We start from the raw sequence: 15080 nt of genomic DNA, 5'->3' as shown, positions 1-15080 counted from the left end.
AGAAAAGAGCACCCATGAGGCCGATTTGGTACAAAATAAAACGTAAATAGCATTTCTTTCTCTAAGAGTTTGCTGCTGCAGTGTAGGCACATAGCGCCCCGAGCCGCTAAGTGCACGACTCATCCTAAGGCGGCTGGGACATCAACAAGGTCATTAAAGAAAAGCCATGACATAGCCTTACAGTTCATTCGATGCGTCGACATAAACGTGGAAAGTTTCTGTGAGGAAGGACGCAGTTTTGCCGCGAACAGTGTACAGAAGAGAAGAAATTGAATTCAATAAAAGTGATCCCGCAAAATCTGGTAATAGAACGCAAGAAAAGCAAGTTATTCAGTGGAACTAATGTTGCAGTGAATCTACGAAAACTACGTCCCTAAGATGTTAGGCTGCAGCACCTCTGCTCGACAGTTCGTTCATTGCGAAACTTCCATGTGGGGTAGTGACTAGCCTAAAGGAGATAAACCAAACCTCCTTCTGGCATTCTAAATAAGAGTGATACCATATACCACATTCTTTCACGGTGATATCACTACCAAGTGACCACAATGTCATCAGGAAAAGCAGAATGCCTAATTATTCCTGACGTCATGGTCCATCACGGTTATTCCGACGCGGCTACAAAATTCGGGTTACTTCGTACTGCAGGTACGGTTCTCGGAGACCAACACGTGGATCTTTTCTGTCATGGGTGCTGCTTCAAGCCACTGCAATGGCTGCAAGAGACCAGCGCACTCCAAACTAGTTTCCCCACTTCGGGGGCAAGTCGTGTTTTCGAGGGGGCCCTATCAGTCTCCTCGGCCGACGAGCCGAGTCGTCGTACGGCTTTGCATCGTAATGGGAAGCGTCGGCTGACGCGCTCAGGGTCAATGGTTGCTCGTCTATTTCGTCAAAAACAAGTTTGTTCACCTTTCTATCCAGCTGACGTGCCGGTTCGCAAAGGTGCCGAACTCAGCGCTTAAAACTGCATGACCAAAGAAAGAAGGACCACCTAGTGAAAGTGCAGTGCGCATCTTATATGTACCTCTCCCCTCTGCCGCACGTGTACTGCTTCTTTGGACCTGTCGGCCCGAAGATATGCCTATACAACCTACTCAGCTTCTACGGAGCCGAGAGAAACGCCTTCAGCGCCATATCTGCTCGCTACTATTTTCAGGCTGTGCTATAGCCTGTTCATGTACGGCTTAACTTTGAATTACTTTCCCCCGTCCTCCACTACAGCTTCTTCGGCGTCTCAGCAACAACTTTTGTGACACGGTCTGGACAACCAACCGCTTTTAATCTTGCTGCTTGCGTTCGGAAACTGACTTGCACTAAATGGAAACAACCCTGCTGCAAGGCATTCTTGAAACAATGCGTCAATATGACTCTTTCTGTTGGTTTAGCGGGCCAAGAACTGTAGTATTATGCATATTCTAAGACAACAGAGCGCAGAGCCAGAAAACGTGCCTGTCAGCGCAAAACGTTAGTTCCAGGACCAATTATTTAATACAGTTCTTTGGCGGTAGTTCTTACATGAAATGAGTGATTTTCAAGGAAGATTTGAAGTTTTTCAACACAACATTGGCAACAAATTCTACATTTTCGCCAAGAAGTATATTTAAGAGCACCAAAAAAATCATCGGCATAACTAAATACGTTAAAGCAACTTGAAGCTTGGCTAGTTGGTTTATTATACTACTGGACTGGATACTAGACTGGAAACAGGGACAAAGTTGCACGAAGTGCACGAGGTCAACGTTGGGCTAACAACTTATCATTTAACGTGCGCAGTCATTAAGCTACGCTCGACCCCATACAAATACCATACTTTTGTACGTAGACGTCAGTGCAAAATTAACAGTCGTCGAAGTCAGGTAGTGCGCTAGAAGTTGCTGGTGCAAATAAGCAGTACGCGTGGCATCTTGTCAAGTTTGCTTTTCTTGTGACTCAAGTGATATTCTGTAATATCTTCACCTGTGGAAAAGCTTATATTGGTCAAACTGACCGGTGCATCAATGGTCGACTAAGAGGACGTAAGGGTTCCCTCTCTGCGATTGGCGTTGCAGACTTGCCAAGTCATTGTAGAAATTCCAGGCGCATCACAGTGGTTGGAAGAGTTCGTATTATTGGTGGCGCTGAAACGAAAGGCAGACAGAGACATTTTGGATGATTTCAAGCAGGACAACACGGGCATCAGCGTGACGTTGTCTAAGCCTTAGTGATAAAGAGGATGTCATGAAGCGTGCTAGGTTATCTCGCTGTTTTCGTTTACTTGATCTGTCTTGATGACGGTGCATGGCCTTTGCACCCACATTTCTGGACTGAGTGATTTATACGTCAATTTCTCTTAGCAAAGCTTTCAATTACACCCCAGCTTTGTCCGGTCGTCTCTACTTCTTTGTATGTTGTGCCTTCTACGGGACTTCTCCCAATTATTTGCTTGTATTTAGTTTTCGCTCGCTACGTACGCGCATACCTGTTCACGCTTCAACTCGAGCGTGCAGTTATCGCGCCCGAAGATTGCTTTGAATGGAGGAGATTCCGCTCTGGTTACTCTCGACGCAAGTGCCTGCGGTGAGATGGCTTCGTTCGCCCATGGATGAGCAACGGGTTTATCTTCTTGCGGCAACGTGCCATCCAACACATTACAGTTGATTTCGCTGTGACACTCTCTTATCGGCGATTTCTGTCGGCTATCGTTAGGACCCGTTTTTTCGACCTGTGTTGCTCGTACTTAGGAGGCAAAATTCTCTGAGCGGTTCCTTGGTCAGCATTTATTTCTACGAGAAATTTTAAAATGAGACCAAGGGTAACTCTGAGGGTGTGATGGGACCGGTCAGGGTCCTGTGGCGGCGTTGCTATGAAAACGCTAGTGATTAATAACGCACACAAATTAACAAATCGCGAGACCTCCTCACGTAGCGGTATGGTGTAAGGCGAGAGGAGCCATGTAGGGGCGCACAACACGAACATAAAGAGTCAATACACGAAATATTACGGCAAGCTTTTATGTATTTGAACAGACCCTGCCGCCATTGTAAGCGGAGATTCACAGTCAAGTCATATACGAGTCACAATTGCGGCCTTAAAGAAGCTCAAAGAAGCTAAAGCGACAAGGTGTCCAACGCGTCCCCCTGACCAAGTCTTTCGTAAGCGAGATGTTGGAGTAAATGTTGGACAGAATTTGCGCACCTGCTGTTAAAACGGGGTACCACCTCCCCTGTCGCAACACTTCCCGTTTATGATGGTAAATTATACGCAACCACTGATAATAACAAAAAAATTCAGTTACCCTGCAGTTATACATTAATAAAAAAAAGTTTACCCGCTTTATTACATTTTCCAGCAGATAAGTTCAGTGATATACCCTCTTCACACAGCTCTGTCGGCGCTTTTTCTGCGTGCGTGGCACTATCTCTGCGTGGGCTTCTGACGCAAAGCAGGCAGCAGTGCTTGGTAGAACATGCCTTCTCGCGTCGTTGGCACAACTACGTAAGCGACTCCGTTCGTTGCTGGCGAGTTGAATTGCAAAAGAAATGTGCGCCGCTTCGGCAACTAACCATGGCTTGCTAAAGAAAAAGAAAAAGAATCGTTGTGAAGTTTCTAAAAGAGTAATCTATATTCTATATTAATTCGGCGTTTACCGTTAGTTTCCCTTCAAAACAAAAGCGAGTGCGTGGAAGAACGTGCGGTTAAGCAGAGCAAAAGGACAGATGAAGAACAAAGACAGCGGTCGCAAGACGAAACAACGGGACAAATTCAGTTGTCTAGTTCCCTTTTGCTACGGCCAGCGGGACTGGGTACTTGGCACGACTTTGTGGTGATATACGAGTCTCGGGAAGGCACCAGGCAAGTAAAAATTATTCCGCAATGCACTAACGCTCGTGTATCGTGCTTTCAGTGCACGTTAACGCTCTGCAAGTGGTCTATATTATTCTGCACTCGCCCACTACGGCGCCCTTCATGACCCATTGCGTAGTTTGGTGAAGTTAAACACCGCGTGATTAAATTTAACGCTGTTCCTCAACGTCTTTCTTCAGTGCAGCCCATTAGTGGGCTTGACGGTTGGCAACACAAGCGTGGAGCTTGCCTGCCAGCCTAGCACACCGCACTAGCGGGTATGTCTTCTTAACAGTTCAGTTTAATCTTTTCGCGTACCCCCTTTCTATAATATAGATACAGGGCGATGATTTTTATAAGTTTTCCAAAACATTTAAAAATCGCCTGTTGCAGATAACAGAATTCTAGTCCTTGAACTGTATTGTTCAGAGAGGCGAAATTACTTGCGCGAGAAATAGAATCACATAACAACGAATTACAATGCACTAATTAACTTCATAATTAATTACTTTACCGCACAATAGCTATTTACTAATTGGAGCCGCTGAGTTTGCAAGGCGTGTCCACTTGGGAGGAATTGCCGGTATGACACCAGTTTGGATATATGTACCATCAATTTCACTGCTGTACCACTTTTTATTTCATTTTTTCATTTAATGATACTGTCAGCCCAACTTTGGGCTATTACAGGAGTGGTAGGTCACAATACAAGCAAAAATATATTTACACAATAAAGAAAAAGTACATTTTGGGGAATGCACTGATAGTAGCACCATGTCAAATACAGCATGTAATACAATACCCAGGTGTACAGTATAACCATTAGGCCAAGTTATGGTATGCGTACACATGCGCTTTTGACATTTTCAAGAAAATCGCGTAAAGATGATGTCCTTACTATTGAGTCTGATAATAGATTCCATTGTTTTATTGCTCTCGGAAAGAAGCTGTATTTAAAACAATCATTGCGAGTAATTCGAGTAACTTTTTCAACAAAACACTCTTTTATGCATCGAAGCCCAACAGTAACTGGAACGCTCACGTATTTCCTCTCACACTTTGGGAAATGTATCTCGAAACTGGTGTCATCTTCGAGATTCATTTCAAGTGAATACGTCTTGCAAACTCACCGGCTACAATTGCAAGTTGTTATATGTGCCGAAAAATAATTAATTAAGAACTTAATTAACGAATCTTTGCTAATTATTTGAACATGTATTTCAATTTCTCGTGGCAGTAATGTCGCATTTCCGCATAATCCAGCTCAAAAAGAACAATTATGCTATCAGCCACAGGTGATTTTTAAAATTTTCAGAAAACTTAGAACGGTCACCCCGTATGCGTGCTTATATTGGGGCGTAGCCAATGGTTTAGAACAGTCCAACTACACGTGATAAAGAAAGCAACTTGAAGACAATATAATCCAGCGAATGAAACACGTGTCCCTGTAGTCACATTCAACAAAAAATGTCTGCAGCGCAGTACACGTGGTTCCAGCGCGCGACTGTGGCGCATCACATGCGGCGAGCACCTGTATGTATACCTATGAACCTGACACCCGTCGTTCTGAGCTAACTGAAACTGGCGCCTGACATCATGGATGCGCCCGCGAACATTCGACTAAACACGAGTACTTCCACGATCACAGGGAGAACGTGATCCGTGGCTGTAATCCATACACATGCGTTTCTCACAACATCCGCGAAGACGAGGAAAAAGCACGGCCGGTCTAGATTCAAGGGCACCGAGCATCGACAAGCCGCGACGCTTCGTTCGTCACTTGAGGAGGGAACTCGACACTCACGTTCGCACCTCGGCGTTTCACATCCTGGGCATTCCGTGTGAACGGAAACAGCTGTAAGCGTAGAGTGCACCTAGATTCATTTAAGACGACCCATGGGAGTAGAAAAAGTTCTCTGCCGCCATCCGTGATTTGTAATGAACGCAAAACTACACTACGTTTCATCGACCTAGGCTCGTTCTCAGAAAATAGACGGCACGCTATAGTGGTTCGTAAGATAAAATGTCACCTAATCTTAGTCTTATAGTAGCGAAAGGAGCCGGACAGCGACAAACTTCTCTGACTTATAAAAGGCTTTGTGAACACCGTCCTTTTAATGCATCCCTCGGAAACACGTCCGTCCGTCCGTCCGTCCGTCCGTCCGCGAATCCGTTCGAATGTCTGTACCGCGGGACACGACGCGCTCCATAGGAATACATGAGGTCATGTGTGGGGGTATACATAAGAATGTCTTATGACCGCGTATGACTACTTAGGTTTATGATTATGACTATATACAGGGTGTCCCAGGTATCATGCACCAAGACTTAAAAATATGCAAATGCCAGAAGCCAGACAAAACCAAGGTAATATTGTTTACCGCAGCTTGAAGATATTCTGATTATTTTTTGCATTATGCCTAATTACATAATTCGTCTAAACTAATTGATCAACTTCTCAACTATGATAATTAAATAAGAAGCGTCAATGAGAAAGTTGTAGTGCAACATCAAAGCTCTCGATACAGTTTTCTGTTGCGCAATACGTGCTACATAATTTTTCCGAGCCTGAAAGAAGCCCGCGAATACACGCAAAGTGCCTCGAGCAGCCAATCGCGCGGCAATTTTGCGTGTATTCGCGGGCTTCTTTCACGCTCGGAAAACACTTTTATGTGGCGCGTATTGCGCAACAGAAATCTGTATCGGGAGTTTTTACAAAGTCGGCATATACAAAGTCGACGTAGTTTAAACACATTGCTAGAGAGGAATACGAAAACAGAATGCAGAATATAACAATAGCACATCGCTATGGATTTAGTACAATATGCAAATGGTAAGGCGATAAAAAGTTATAATACACATGTCACAAGTTACAACAATGAAAAAAATACATTGTTATCGACTATGCTTATCATGTCTTCAGGGAGTTGGTTCCATTCGCTAATTGCTTTACAGCCAAGCTGTATATAGGTATACCCTCTGGCGGTGGTCGCTGTCCGTCCGTCTACGCGTCGAGTCGACACGGAAAGATGTTCGTCTCCAGTTTCTCGCGAATGCTCTGCAGCTCTCAATCTAATGTAGGTACCTTGGACAAAAATATACTGGAATTGGCCGCTAAGACGACTATCATTACTCCGAGTTTCATTTACCTGTCATAATTAGTTAGCTCACAGTGAACTTTTAAACGTTACAGAACTCCCGTCTACTGTCAATACATGGCCGTCTATGGCTGGAAACGGCTGAAAACGGCTGGAAACGGCTGTAAGGAAACGGCTGTAATGAAACGGCTGTAAGGAAACGGCTGTAACTCTTGTTTTATCGAAACTATCCCCAAACAATTTATATGACGATTAGCCGCTAAGACGACTCCAACATTACGCCGAGTTCCATCTGCTTTTCTTAATTAGGTAGTTCACAGTGAAGTTGTAGATATTGTGAAATTCCCGTCTGTTGTCAATACATGGACATTTACGGTAGGGAAATGGACAGCCCTATGTTTTTCCGCTAGAATAAAGCTCTATTCCTTCCAAGTTTCATTCGGCTAAAACTAGGAAGTATGTTCAATCGCAAATTACAAACAAACCTGCTTTGATTCGTGCACTGCTTTGACTGCGCCCCGAGTCAACGCATATCGTCGCGTGCGTTGGGGCTCGGTTTAACGGTCACCTGCGTCCTATACACACTGTTACACCAGTGGGCGTTGTGTGTTGTGGTTACGTCATAGTCGTCTAGGCGTCCTTATCGGCAGTCTCCAAGGAGCTCTGGTATGGGCCGGACGCGTGTTGAGCGCAGTAACTATGTATACATAGACGCGTCGATTGCGGTAAAAGACACCACAGCTTTGCTGCTCGTCCTTCTTCGTAGACTGGAAGGGCTGATGAATTTTTTTTAAAAAAAGAAGGAGTTAGAAAAACTAGTGGTTCTGAAGGAGTATTCTTGTATTTTGTTCGTGTGCTTCGAACGATACGTTGGTACCAAAAGATACTGCATTTTATTAGTTTCTGTTTGATTGTCATACATACAGCGCAAAAATTTTAATCGCAGTTTACGTCTTCTAGATTGCAGCGTTTTCCAACCCTGTGTACCCTTTATTTCTGAGATACTGGCAAAGGCATTCTAATTATTGCTGACGAATCGGGCTGCCTGGTTCTGAACATTTTCAAGCGAAGCTTGTATTTGCTCGCAAGTCGCATTGTAGCGGTCACGCAAAAACGCAGTTGCTCCCAGAGCAGAGCAGCTGCGGGAAAGGGCGGTTTGGTGAGTTGACAGCTGCGCCGGTGCCGGAGCGGGAATCATTAGTAAGGATTCGAGCTGCATAGGCGCGCGCTCACACCACACGCGCAACCAATCAGAAACGTTTCGCTTCAGCCGGGGAGGAAAAGGGAAGGAAAGGGTTTCACGCGCGCTACACGGCTTCGTTTCCGTTCAGTTCAGTCACGGAAAACGGATGGGACGGCCTCGTGTTGTGCGCTCCCCCGAGGAATGGGCAGCGTTCGACGAGCGGTAGCGAGAACTCGCCCGTGAAAGGGCTCGTCGTCGGCGCGCCGATCCAACCGTTAGACCCGCCGGAGCCCAGGCAAGCCGACAGCAACGAGAAGATCCCGAGCTGAGGGAGCGGGAGGCCGAAGATATCCGGCACCGTTACCTGTCGGTTACTTAACCGTGACGAAGGTCACGCGCACGCAGGACAAGCTTCGCTTATCCCCCTTTTCCAGTAAGGGAAGGGTTGGTCACTTTTTTATTCTGTCTGCAAAATACTTCTGAGCCAGGTCCCAAATAACGCAAGCGTAGTTATTGATCTTACATGTAAATAGTCTCTTTTACCTCTTTTGTTGCACACTTAAAGTTTCTGCCAATAAAGAACATTTTGCTAGCCTTTGATACCATTTGATCGATGTGCCTGATGCAGTTCAATGATTTCGTTAAACAAATTCCCAGGTACTTACATTCCGGTACTTTTGTGACTGCAACGCTACTCACACTGTATGAAGACTGGATTAGCGGGATGTTTTTCGCAAAACTAACATGGTTACACTTTGAGATATTTAAGCACATATTCCAGTTAGTATACACCAACGTGTAACTGTGTTTAGGTCACCTTGTAATAATTCTGCATCTCCTATTGAAGCAATTTTCCAATAGATGACGCAGTCATCTGCGAATAGTGTTATGCGAGATTGTATATTATTTAAGAAGTCGCTTATGAGAACCAAAAATAAGACCGGACCCAGAACGCTACCTTGCGGTATGCCTGAAGTCACGCTTACGTACGATGACTTTTTTGTAGTTTAGCATCTATGTTTAAGCAAGCGAGTTTCATGTCTAACATATTGTGAGGTTCTGTGTCGAATGCTTTGTGAAAATCAAGAAACAAAGCATCAACAAAGTTATTACTATCAAGCGCAGTTGCATGTCGTGTTTAAATTCAGCTAGTTGCGTTATGCATGAGCGACCCTGCCAAAATTCGTGCTGGGAGTTAGTGAAAAAAAAAGAACTGATTCAGGATATTTGAACAGCGGGCTGTAAATAACGTGCTCTAACAATTTACAACAGTTAAGAATATAGGACGATAGTCTTGTACTAGTTTTTTGCTGCCTGCGTTATGCACAGGGACATCATTTTCCGTCTTCCAATCTTTTGGAACCAGGCCAGTATAAAATGACAATTTGTACATAACGCATACATATTGTGCAACAATATGTGGCTCTTCTTAAGCACATGGGATCATATCCGGTCTGGCCCTGTAGTCTTGGACCAGACCACGCAGCAAATAACCCACACCAGCACTGTCAATTTCTATTTCCGCCATCTCTTTACCAACATGTTTAGGGGATAACACCGGTGAGTGTGGAGTAACTTTAGTAAACACCCACTTAAATAGGCGGTAAATGTTTCTACTTTTCCTAAATCGTCCGTTGTATTTTTGTCCGCAATTAATATAATAGCTGTGACATCTTTTCTGCTGCTCTTGACGTGCTTCCAAAATAATTTTGGATTACGCTTCAGGTCTGTGTTTAGCTTGGCAAAAAAAAAAAAAAGAATGTTTTTCCTGTTTCCATTTTAACTTGAGCTGTTTGTTTGCACTTCTAAGCCTTGTCTTATTAGCGGTTGTTTTGCTTTTAAGACATTTTTGGGGGGCATTCGCTGCTTTTCTGATAAGGTTGCGTATCACATTGGTAAACCAGGGTTTGTGCATCTTTCTGCATTTTAGACACCTCCGATGAACGCGGTAGTGGTGTCAGATAACGAGAAGCAAAGTTAACTAACCTTCATGAAAAGAAATCGTAAGTTACAGAATGCGCTAAGTAATGGGAGAATCAAAGCAATCCGCTGGAGGCCTCAGTGTCAAAAGCTGTTGACTTTGAGAATCGAAGTAGGCGATGCAATTTGTTTTTTCACGGCATACCTGATATCGAGGATAACGAGTAAATGCCTACTCCAATAAGCCCATTTTGGATATTTGTTCTTCGAAGTTGGGCATTCCCTACGTTTTTGTGTGGAAACTGGCAGAGGGCTCACAGGTTAGGACGCTTTCGACTTGGTAAGAAAGGAGTACAAAGTTCATATTGCTTAGATGAAGCTGCGCGTTTAAAAATACGAAAGCTGAAGGGTGCGGTCATCGGCATAGACTTTTCAGAAGCAGCATGAAAAAAAAAAGGGGGGGGGGATTTCTGGGACTTAGCGAAAGCACGAAAGCAAGACGGCGACAAGGCCACCTTTAAGAAAGATTATTTTCTTCGGAACGGCCAAAATTTGGTAACGCTGATGAAACAAACAGGTTGCTCTGCAGGAGTAACCATGTGAATCTACTAATAGAGCATGATATGAAACTAGATCGTCATGCGAATCTGATTCCTTCGACGTTTGTGTTCTTTCGTTGAAGTGTCATAGCTATAAAATTAAGTAGGTGAATTTTGTTAATACATACATACATACATACATACATACATACATACATACATACATAATATTCCGGGTAAAAAAAATAAAATATGGGGTTTTAAGTGCCAAAACTGCTTTCTGATTATGAGGCACGCCGTAGTGGGGGACTCCGGAAATTTCGACCACCTGGGGTTCTTTAACGTGCACCTAAATTTAAGTACACGGGTGTTTTCGCATTGCGCCCCCATCGAAATGCGGCCGCCATGGCCGTGATTTGATCCCGCGACCTCGTGCTCAGCAGCCCACTGCCATAGCCACTGAGCAACCACGGCGGGTGTAATATTCCGGGTGTTTCAGCGAACATATTCGAAATTTTTTAAAGGTTGCCTGTGGCAGATAGCCCAATTCTCATACATGAGCTGGTTCTACTCAAAGCGGCAGGCACTACTTGCACAAAACATTGAAATGCATAATCGACTAATTAGCAAGAATTAACTAACTAAATTTCAACGAATTACCTTATGGCCCATATTGCAGTTTACAAATTTTAGTCATGGAGATATTGTGCTTGGAACGAATTCTGAGGAAGACACCAGTTTGGAGATATTAATTCCCGAAATTTGCGGTGAAATGCATTGTCATTCCAGATACTTCTGTGCGTGAATGCATAAAACGACGTTTTGCTAAGAAAGTAACTGGAACGCCAATGCATTTCTTAAGACCTTTTAATATTCACTTCAGGGCCAAGTGCGTTTGGTTACGATGTAGAGGGCAGTCGAAAACGACCGATCCAACTTTTTGTGGCAACGTACTTGCTGCGTGACGATTTTTTCCGGCATTTAAAGAAAGCCGGCCAAATATGAAATAAAGCCACGTGACTGCGCTCGTGCGCACCGTATTGCAGCGCTCTCAACCGCACTTCGAGCGAAAGAACCGTGCGCGCTGACCGTGGCGAAGTGAGCGGCCGCGGCTCTGGGCATTGGCTTCACAGTGCGACAGCATCTTTGACGGTGGCTCACGGGAAGGAAGCACCGTCATCCCTGATAAGCGATAGGCTAGACGGTCGGTTGAGCGCGCTGTAATACCATAGCGCACGAGCGCAGTCACGTGGCTTTATTTCATATTTCGCGGGCTTTCTTTACACGCCAGAAAAAAATCACCACGTAGCATGTACGTTGCCATAAAAAATTCGATCAGTCGTTTTGAAATGCCCCCTACCACGTAACGAAAAGCACTTGGGCCTAAAGGGAGTATTATAGAAAGTGTATAATTGATCTTAGTTAATTAACTAATTAAGCGCAATATAAGAATATATCCTAAGGAGCGCCACATGGCGGCAAGCCATATGTCGTTGGTTTCGTTCAGTAGCGGTTAACCACTTCTTTTAAATCCTTGGTTCAAGTTACGTGAAACACCCTGTATACACATGCACACGCACGTGCGTGAGCAATAATTTATTAACGACAGGCTCACTTAAAAAAACTACATTTATTCGTAATTTACGCAACTGCAAATTGCAATTGATGAGTGCAATTGGAAGTTCGCAATACCATGTTTGGACTGCAGTCCTCAATTTCAAGTAACATTCATAGACGGGGAAGAAAATCTCTGTCCTGGAATCCATGGTCTGTATAATTTTGCATAGGAGAGTACGTAGATACACACATATAACTTGAGTTATGCTCTTATACAATTTGCATGATATTAAATGGGCTACATCGGATAACTTCTTAGTAACAAGTGGAAACAATATTTCAGACTTTCTGTTAACGAATCGGCCTATGTTGTTCGCTCAACAGACGTAATCTCTGGCATAAGCATCACTGCATCATAAGCATCACTGGTATTACAGGTATGTTTTTGGGCGTAGAGGTGGTGGCAGTGCCTCCATGACGCGTTCGCTACGCGACTTCACTGTTTAATAAAGGGAAAATCAGACATCCACCCGTTCGTAGCAATTGCTGCAAAGGAGACCCATACGGTTTCCTCGAAAGACAAACTTCGCAGTTGAAGAAAAATTCGAAAAAAGAATGATCGAATTCTGGTGGTTTGCGTGTCCTAACCACAATTTGATTATGACGCACGCCATAGTGGGGGCCTTCGGAATAATTTTGACCACCGGGAGATCTTTAATGTGCCTCGAATGCACGAGACACGGGCATTTTCACATTTCGCCCCCATCGATATGCGGCCGCCGCGGCCGGGATTTGATCCCGCGACCTCGTGCTTAGCAGCGCAACAACATAGCCGCTAAGCCACCGCGGCGGGTGGTGGTAGTAGAAGCATAGCACCACCCCCACCACGACGAAATGTCATCCGATACTTTTGTTTGGCTGTCTTTCTTGCTCGCGCAGGTTGACAAGCTCCGTGGTTGGGTTAAGCTGGGTGTGCTCTTGGAGTATCGGGTTTGAGATAAGACGCGCCGTTGCTGTTATTACCTGCATCGTTTTTCTGTTGGCGACTTCAAGTCTAGCCCACTGTTGATCAGTCAGTAAATGTAATTGGACTTGGTGTACGATGCGCGGTAGGAAGACAGAACCTACGAGCTGGCGAGCAATTCAGTGCGAGCCCCAACACTCCTTAACGCAGTCATTTATTTGTTCAGTGCAGAGATGACAATGATGACTTGCGGATGAGCTTAAAGCCAGTTAGCGACCGGGCCCTAGTGATTTATTTAAAGGCCAAAGATACCTAGCTCCTCAGTTTTCTTGTATGTCTGATGGCCCAATCTTCAGCTCAAAGCTAGTTTTGCGGAGAGCTTGACTTGTTCCCTGTCTGTATTGTCAATCTCTTGGAACTCCTTCTAAAGCGAAGCTTTCATTGCCTGTATCTTTGTGCACTTCTATGTAATTCCATATAAAGACATCCTAAAGAATAAAACATAGCCTGTCGCCATTATACCGTGCTTCTTCCTTGTCGCCCCAGAAGAAGAACAAAAAGTATCCGCCTAATGATGTCCTCAAGGAAGGTCTTTTAGAGAAGGTTGTTGCTAGTGCAATACTGTCTCCACCATAGGTCCCTTAAAAGTATTAAAGTGGAACTGTCCTTCCTTTTTTGCAGCTTCCACAGATTTATCGTGTCTCACTGTTCAATTAGATCCTGTTATAATCATTTTACAAGAAACTTGGCTAGCCCCAGGTAAAAAATTTCATCTGAGAAATTATCGTTCTTTTCGTTTAGATCGGCCTACATGAGGTAGTGGATTACATACGTTAGTTTCATCCAGAATTTGCCACCAAGCAAAAATAGCACTGAAATTTCTGTCCCCTGAATTTGAAATTCTAGAAATAGTCCTAAAGTATCCTTTATGTCGGTCACTTTTCATCGCCGATGTATACTATCCTTAAGCGCTTCACGAAACACGGCCTCTGGAATTCGGCTGCGTACTGCGCTCTGGGGCGCCTGCATATAAGCTTCGCCCCCTTGTTCTTCTAGAAAAGCAGGCATTAAGGCTATGTTTAGGGCTGCCTAAATTTGTAGCAAATACTATTTTGTATCTGGAAGCAAGGATTCCTTCTCTTGTGACTCGGTTTCGTGTGCTCGCGGTACAAACGTTTTAAGGGCGTACGAATCACCATTAAGACGTTGCCAAACAGTGTTCACTTCTCAGCCTAGTATGTTTTTCAATGCACATTGGTCTCGATTCCACAATCAAGTTTATTTTGTATCTGCGACGAGGAAAATTCTCTTAACATACAATTTGACGATATTTTTCCAAGCAACGCAAAACACCTACATTGCCGAATGTTAATTGCTATTTTACAGGTTTATTTAATAAAATCACAAACAAATGTACTCATAGCGACTGGTGCCACGCAAAACGAAGAAAAATGTGGTATTGGTATATTCAGCCCTATTCTCGATTAGTCATTTTCCCTGCGGCTTCCAGACTTGGTACCAATACTTCTTGCAGAATTTTTAGCAGTAGCACTGGCCCTTCGTAAATTAAGCTCAACAATAGATTATGTAATCACTGTTATTGATTCTTTGTTCTTATGTACTTCACTCACAGCACTTAATGGATCTCGGGTTCTGCGAGTGTTTAAATCCTTAGTACCTCAACACTTAACCAATATCCATTTAGTCTGGGTACCTGGGCATACAGACCTAATTCTAAATGAAACGGCTGATTCACTGGCGAAAGCGTCGCCAGCTGGCCCAGCCATTCAAATTCACCCTACATCAACCTTGATCATAGCTGCAACATTTCGGAGGCAAATTATGATGCGAGAATTCTCTGCGCCATCTATAACAAATTTCTCGGATTTTAAACAGTTACTGTACCCCTGGAAAAGCACTCCTTACCAACCTAAAAAAAATTGAAGTGAATATCTATAGGCTTCCCTGTCGCATACCCTCTTTTAAATTTTTATTTGTAC

The sequence above is a fragment of the Dermacentor andersoni genome, chromosome 1 (assembly GCF_023375885.2).
Source record: "Dermacentor andersoni chromosome 1, qqDerAnde1_hic_scaffold, whole genome shotgun sequence".
Classification (NCBI taxonomy): Eukaryota; Metazoa; Arthropoda; class Arachnida; order Ixodida; family Ixodidae; genus Dermacentor; species Dermacentor andersoni.
Note: the sequence above shows the minus strand (reverse complement) of the source record.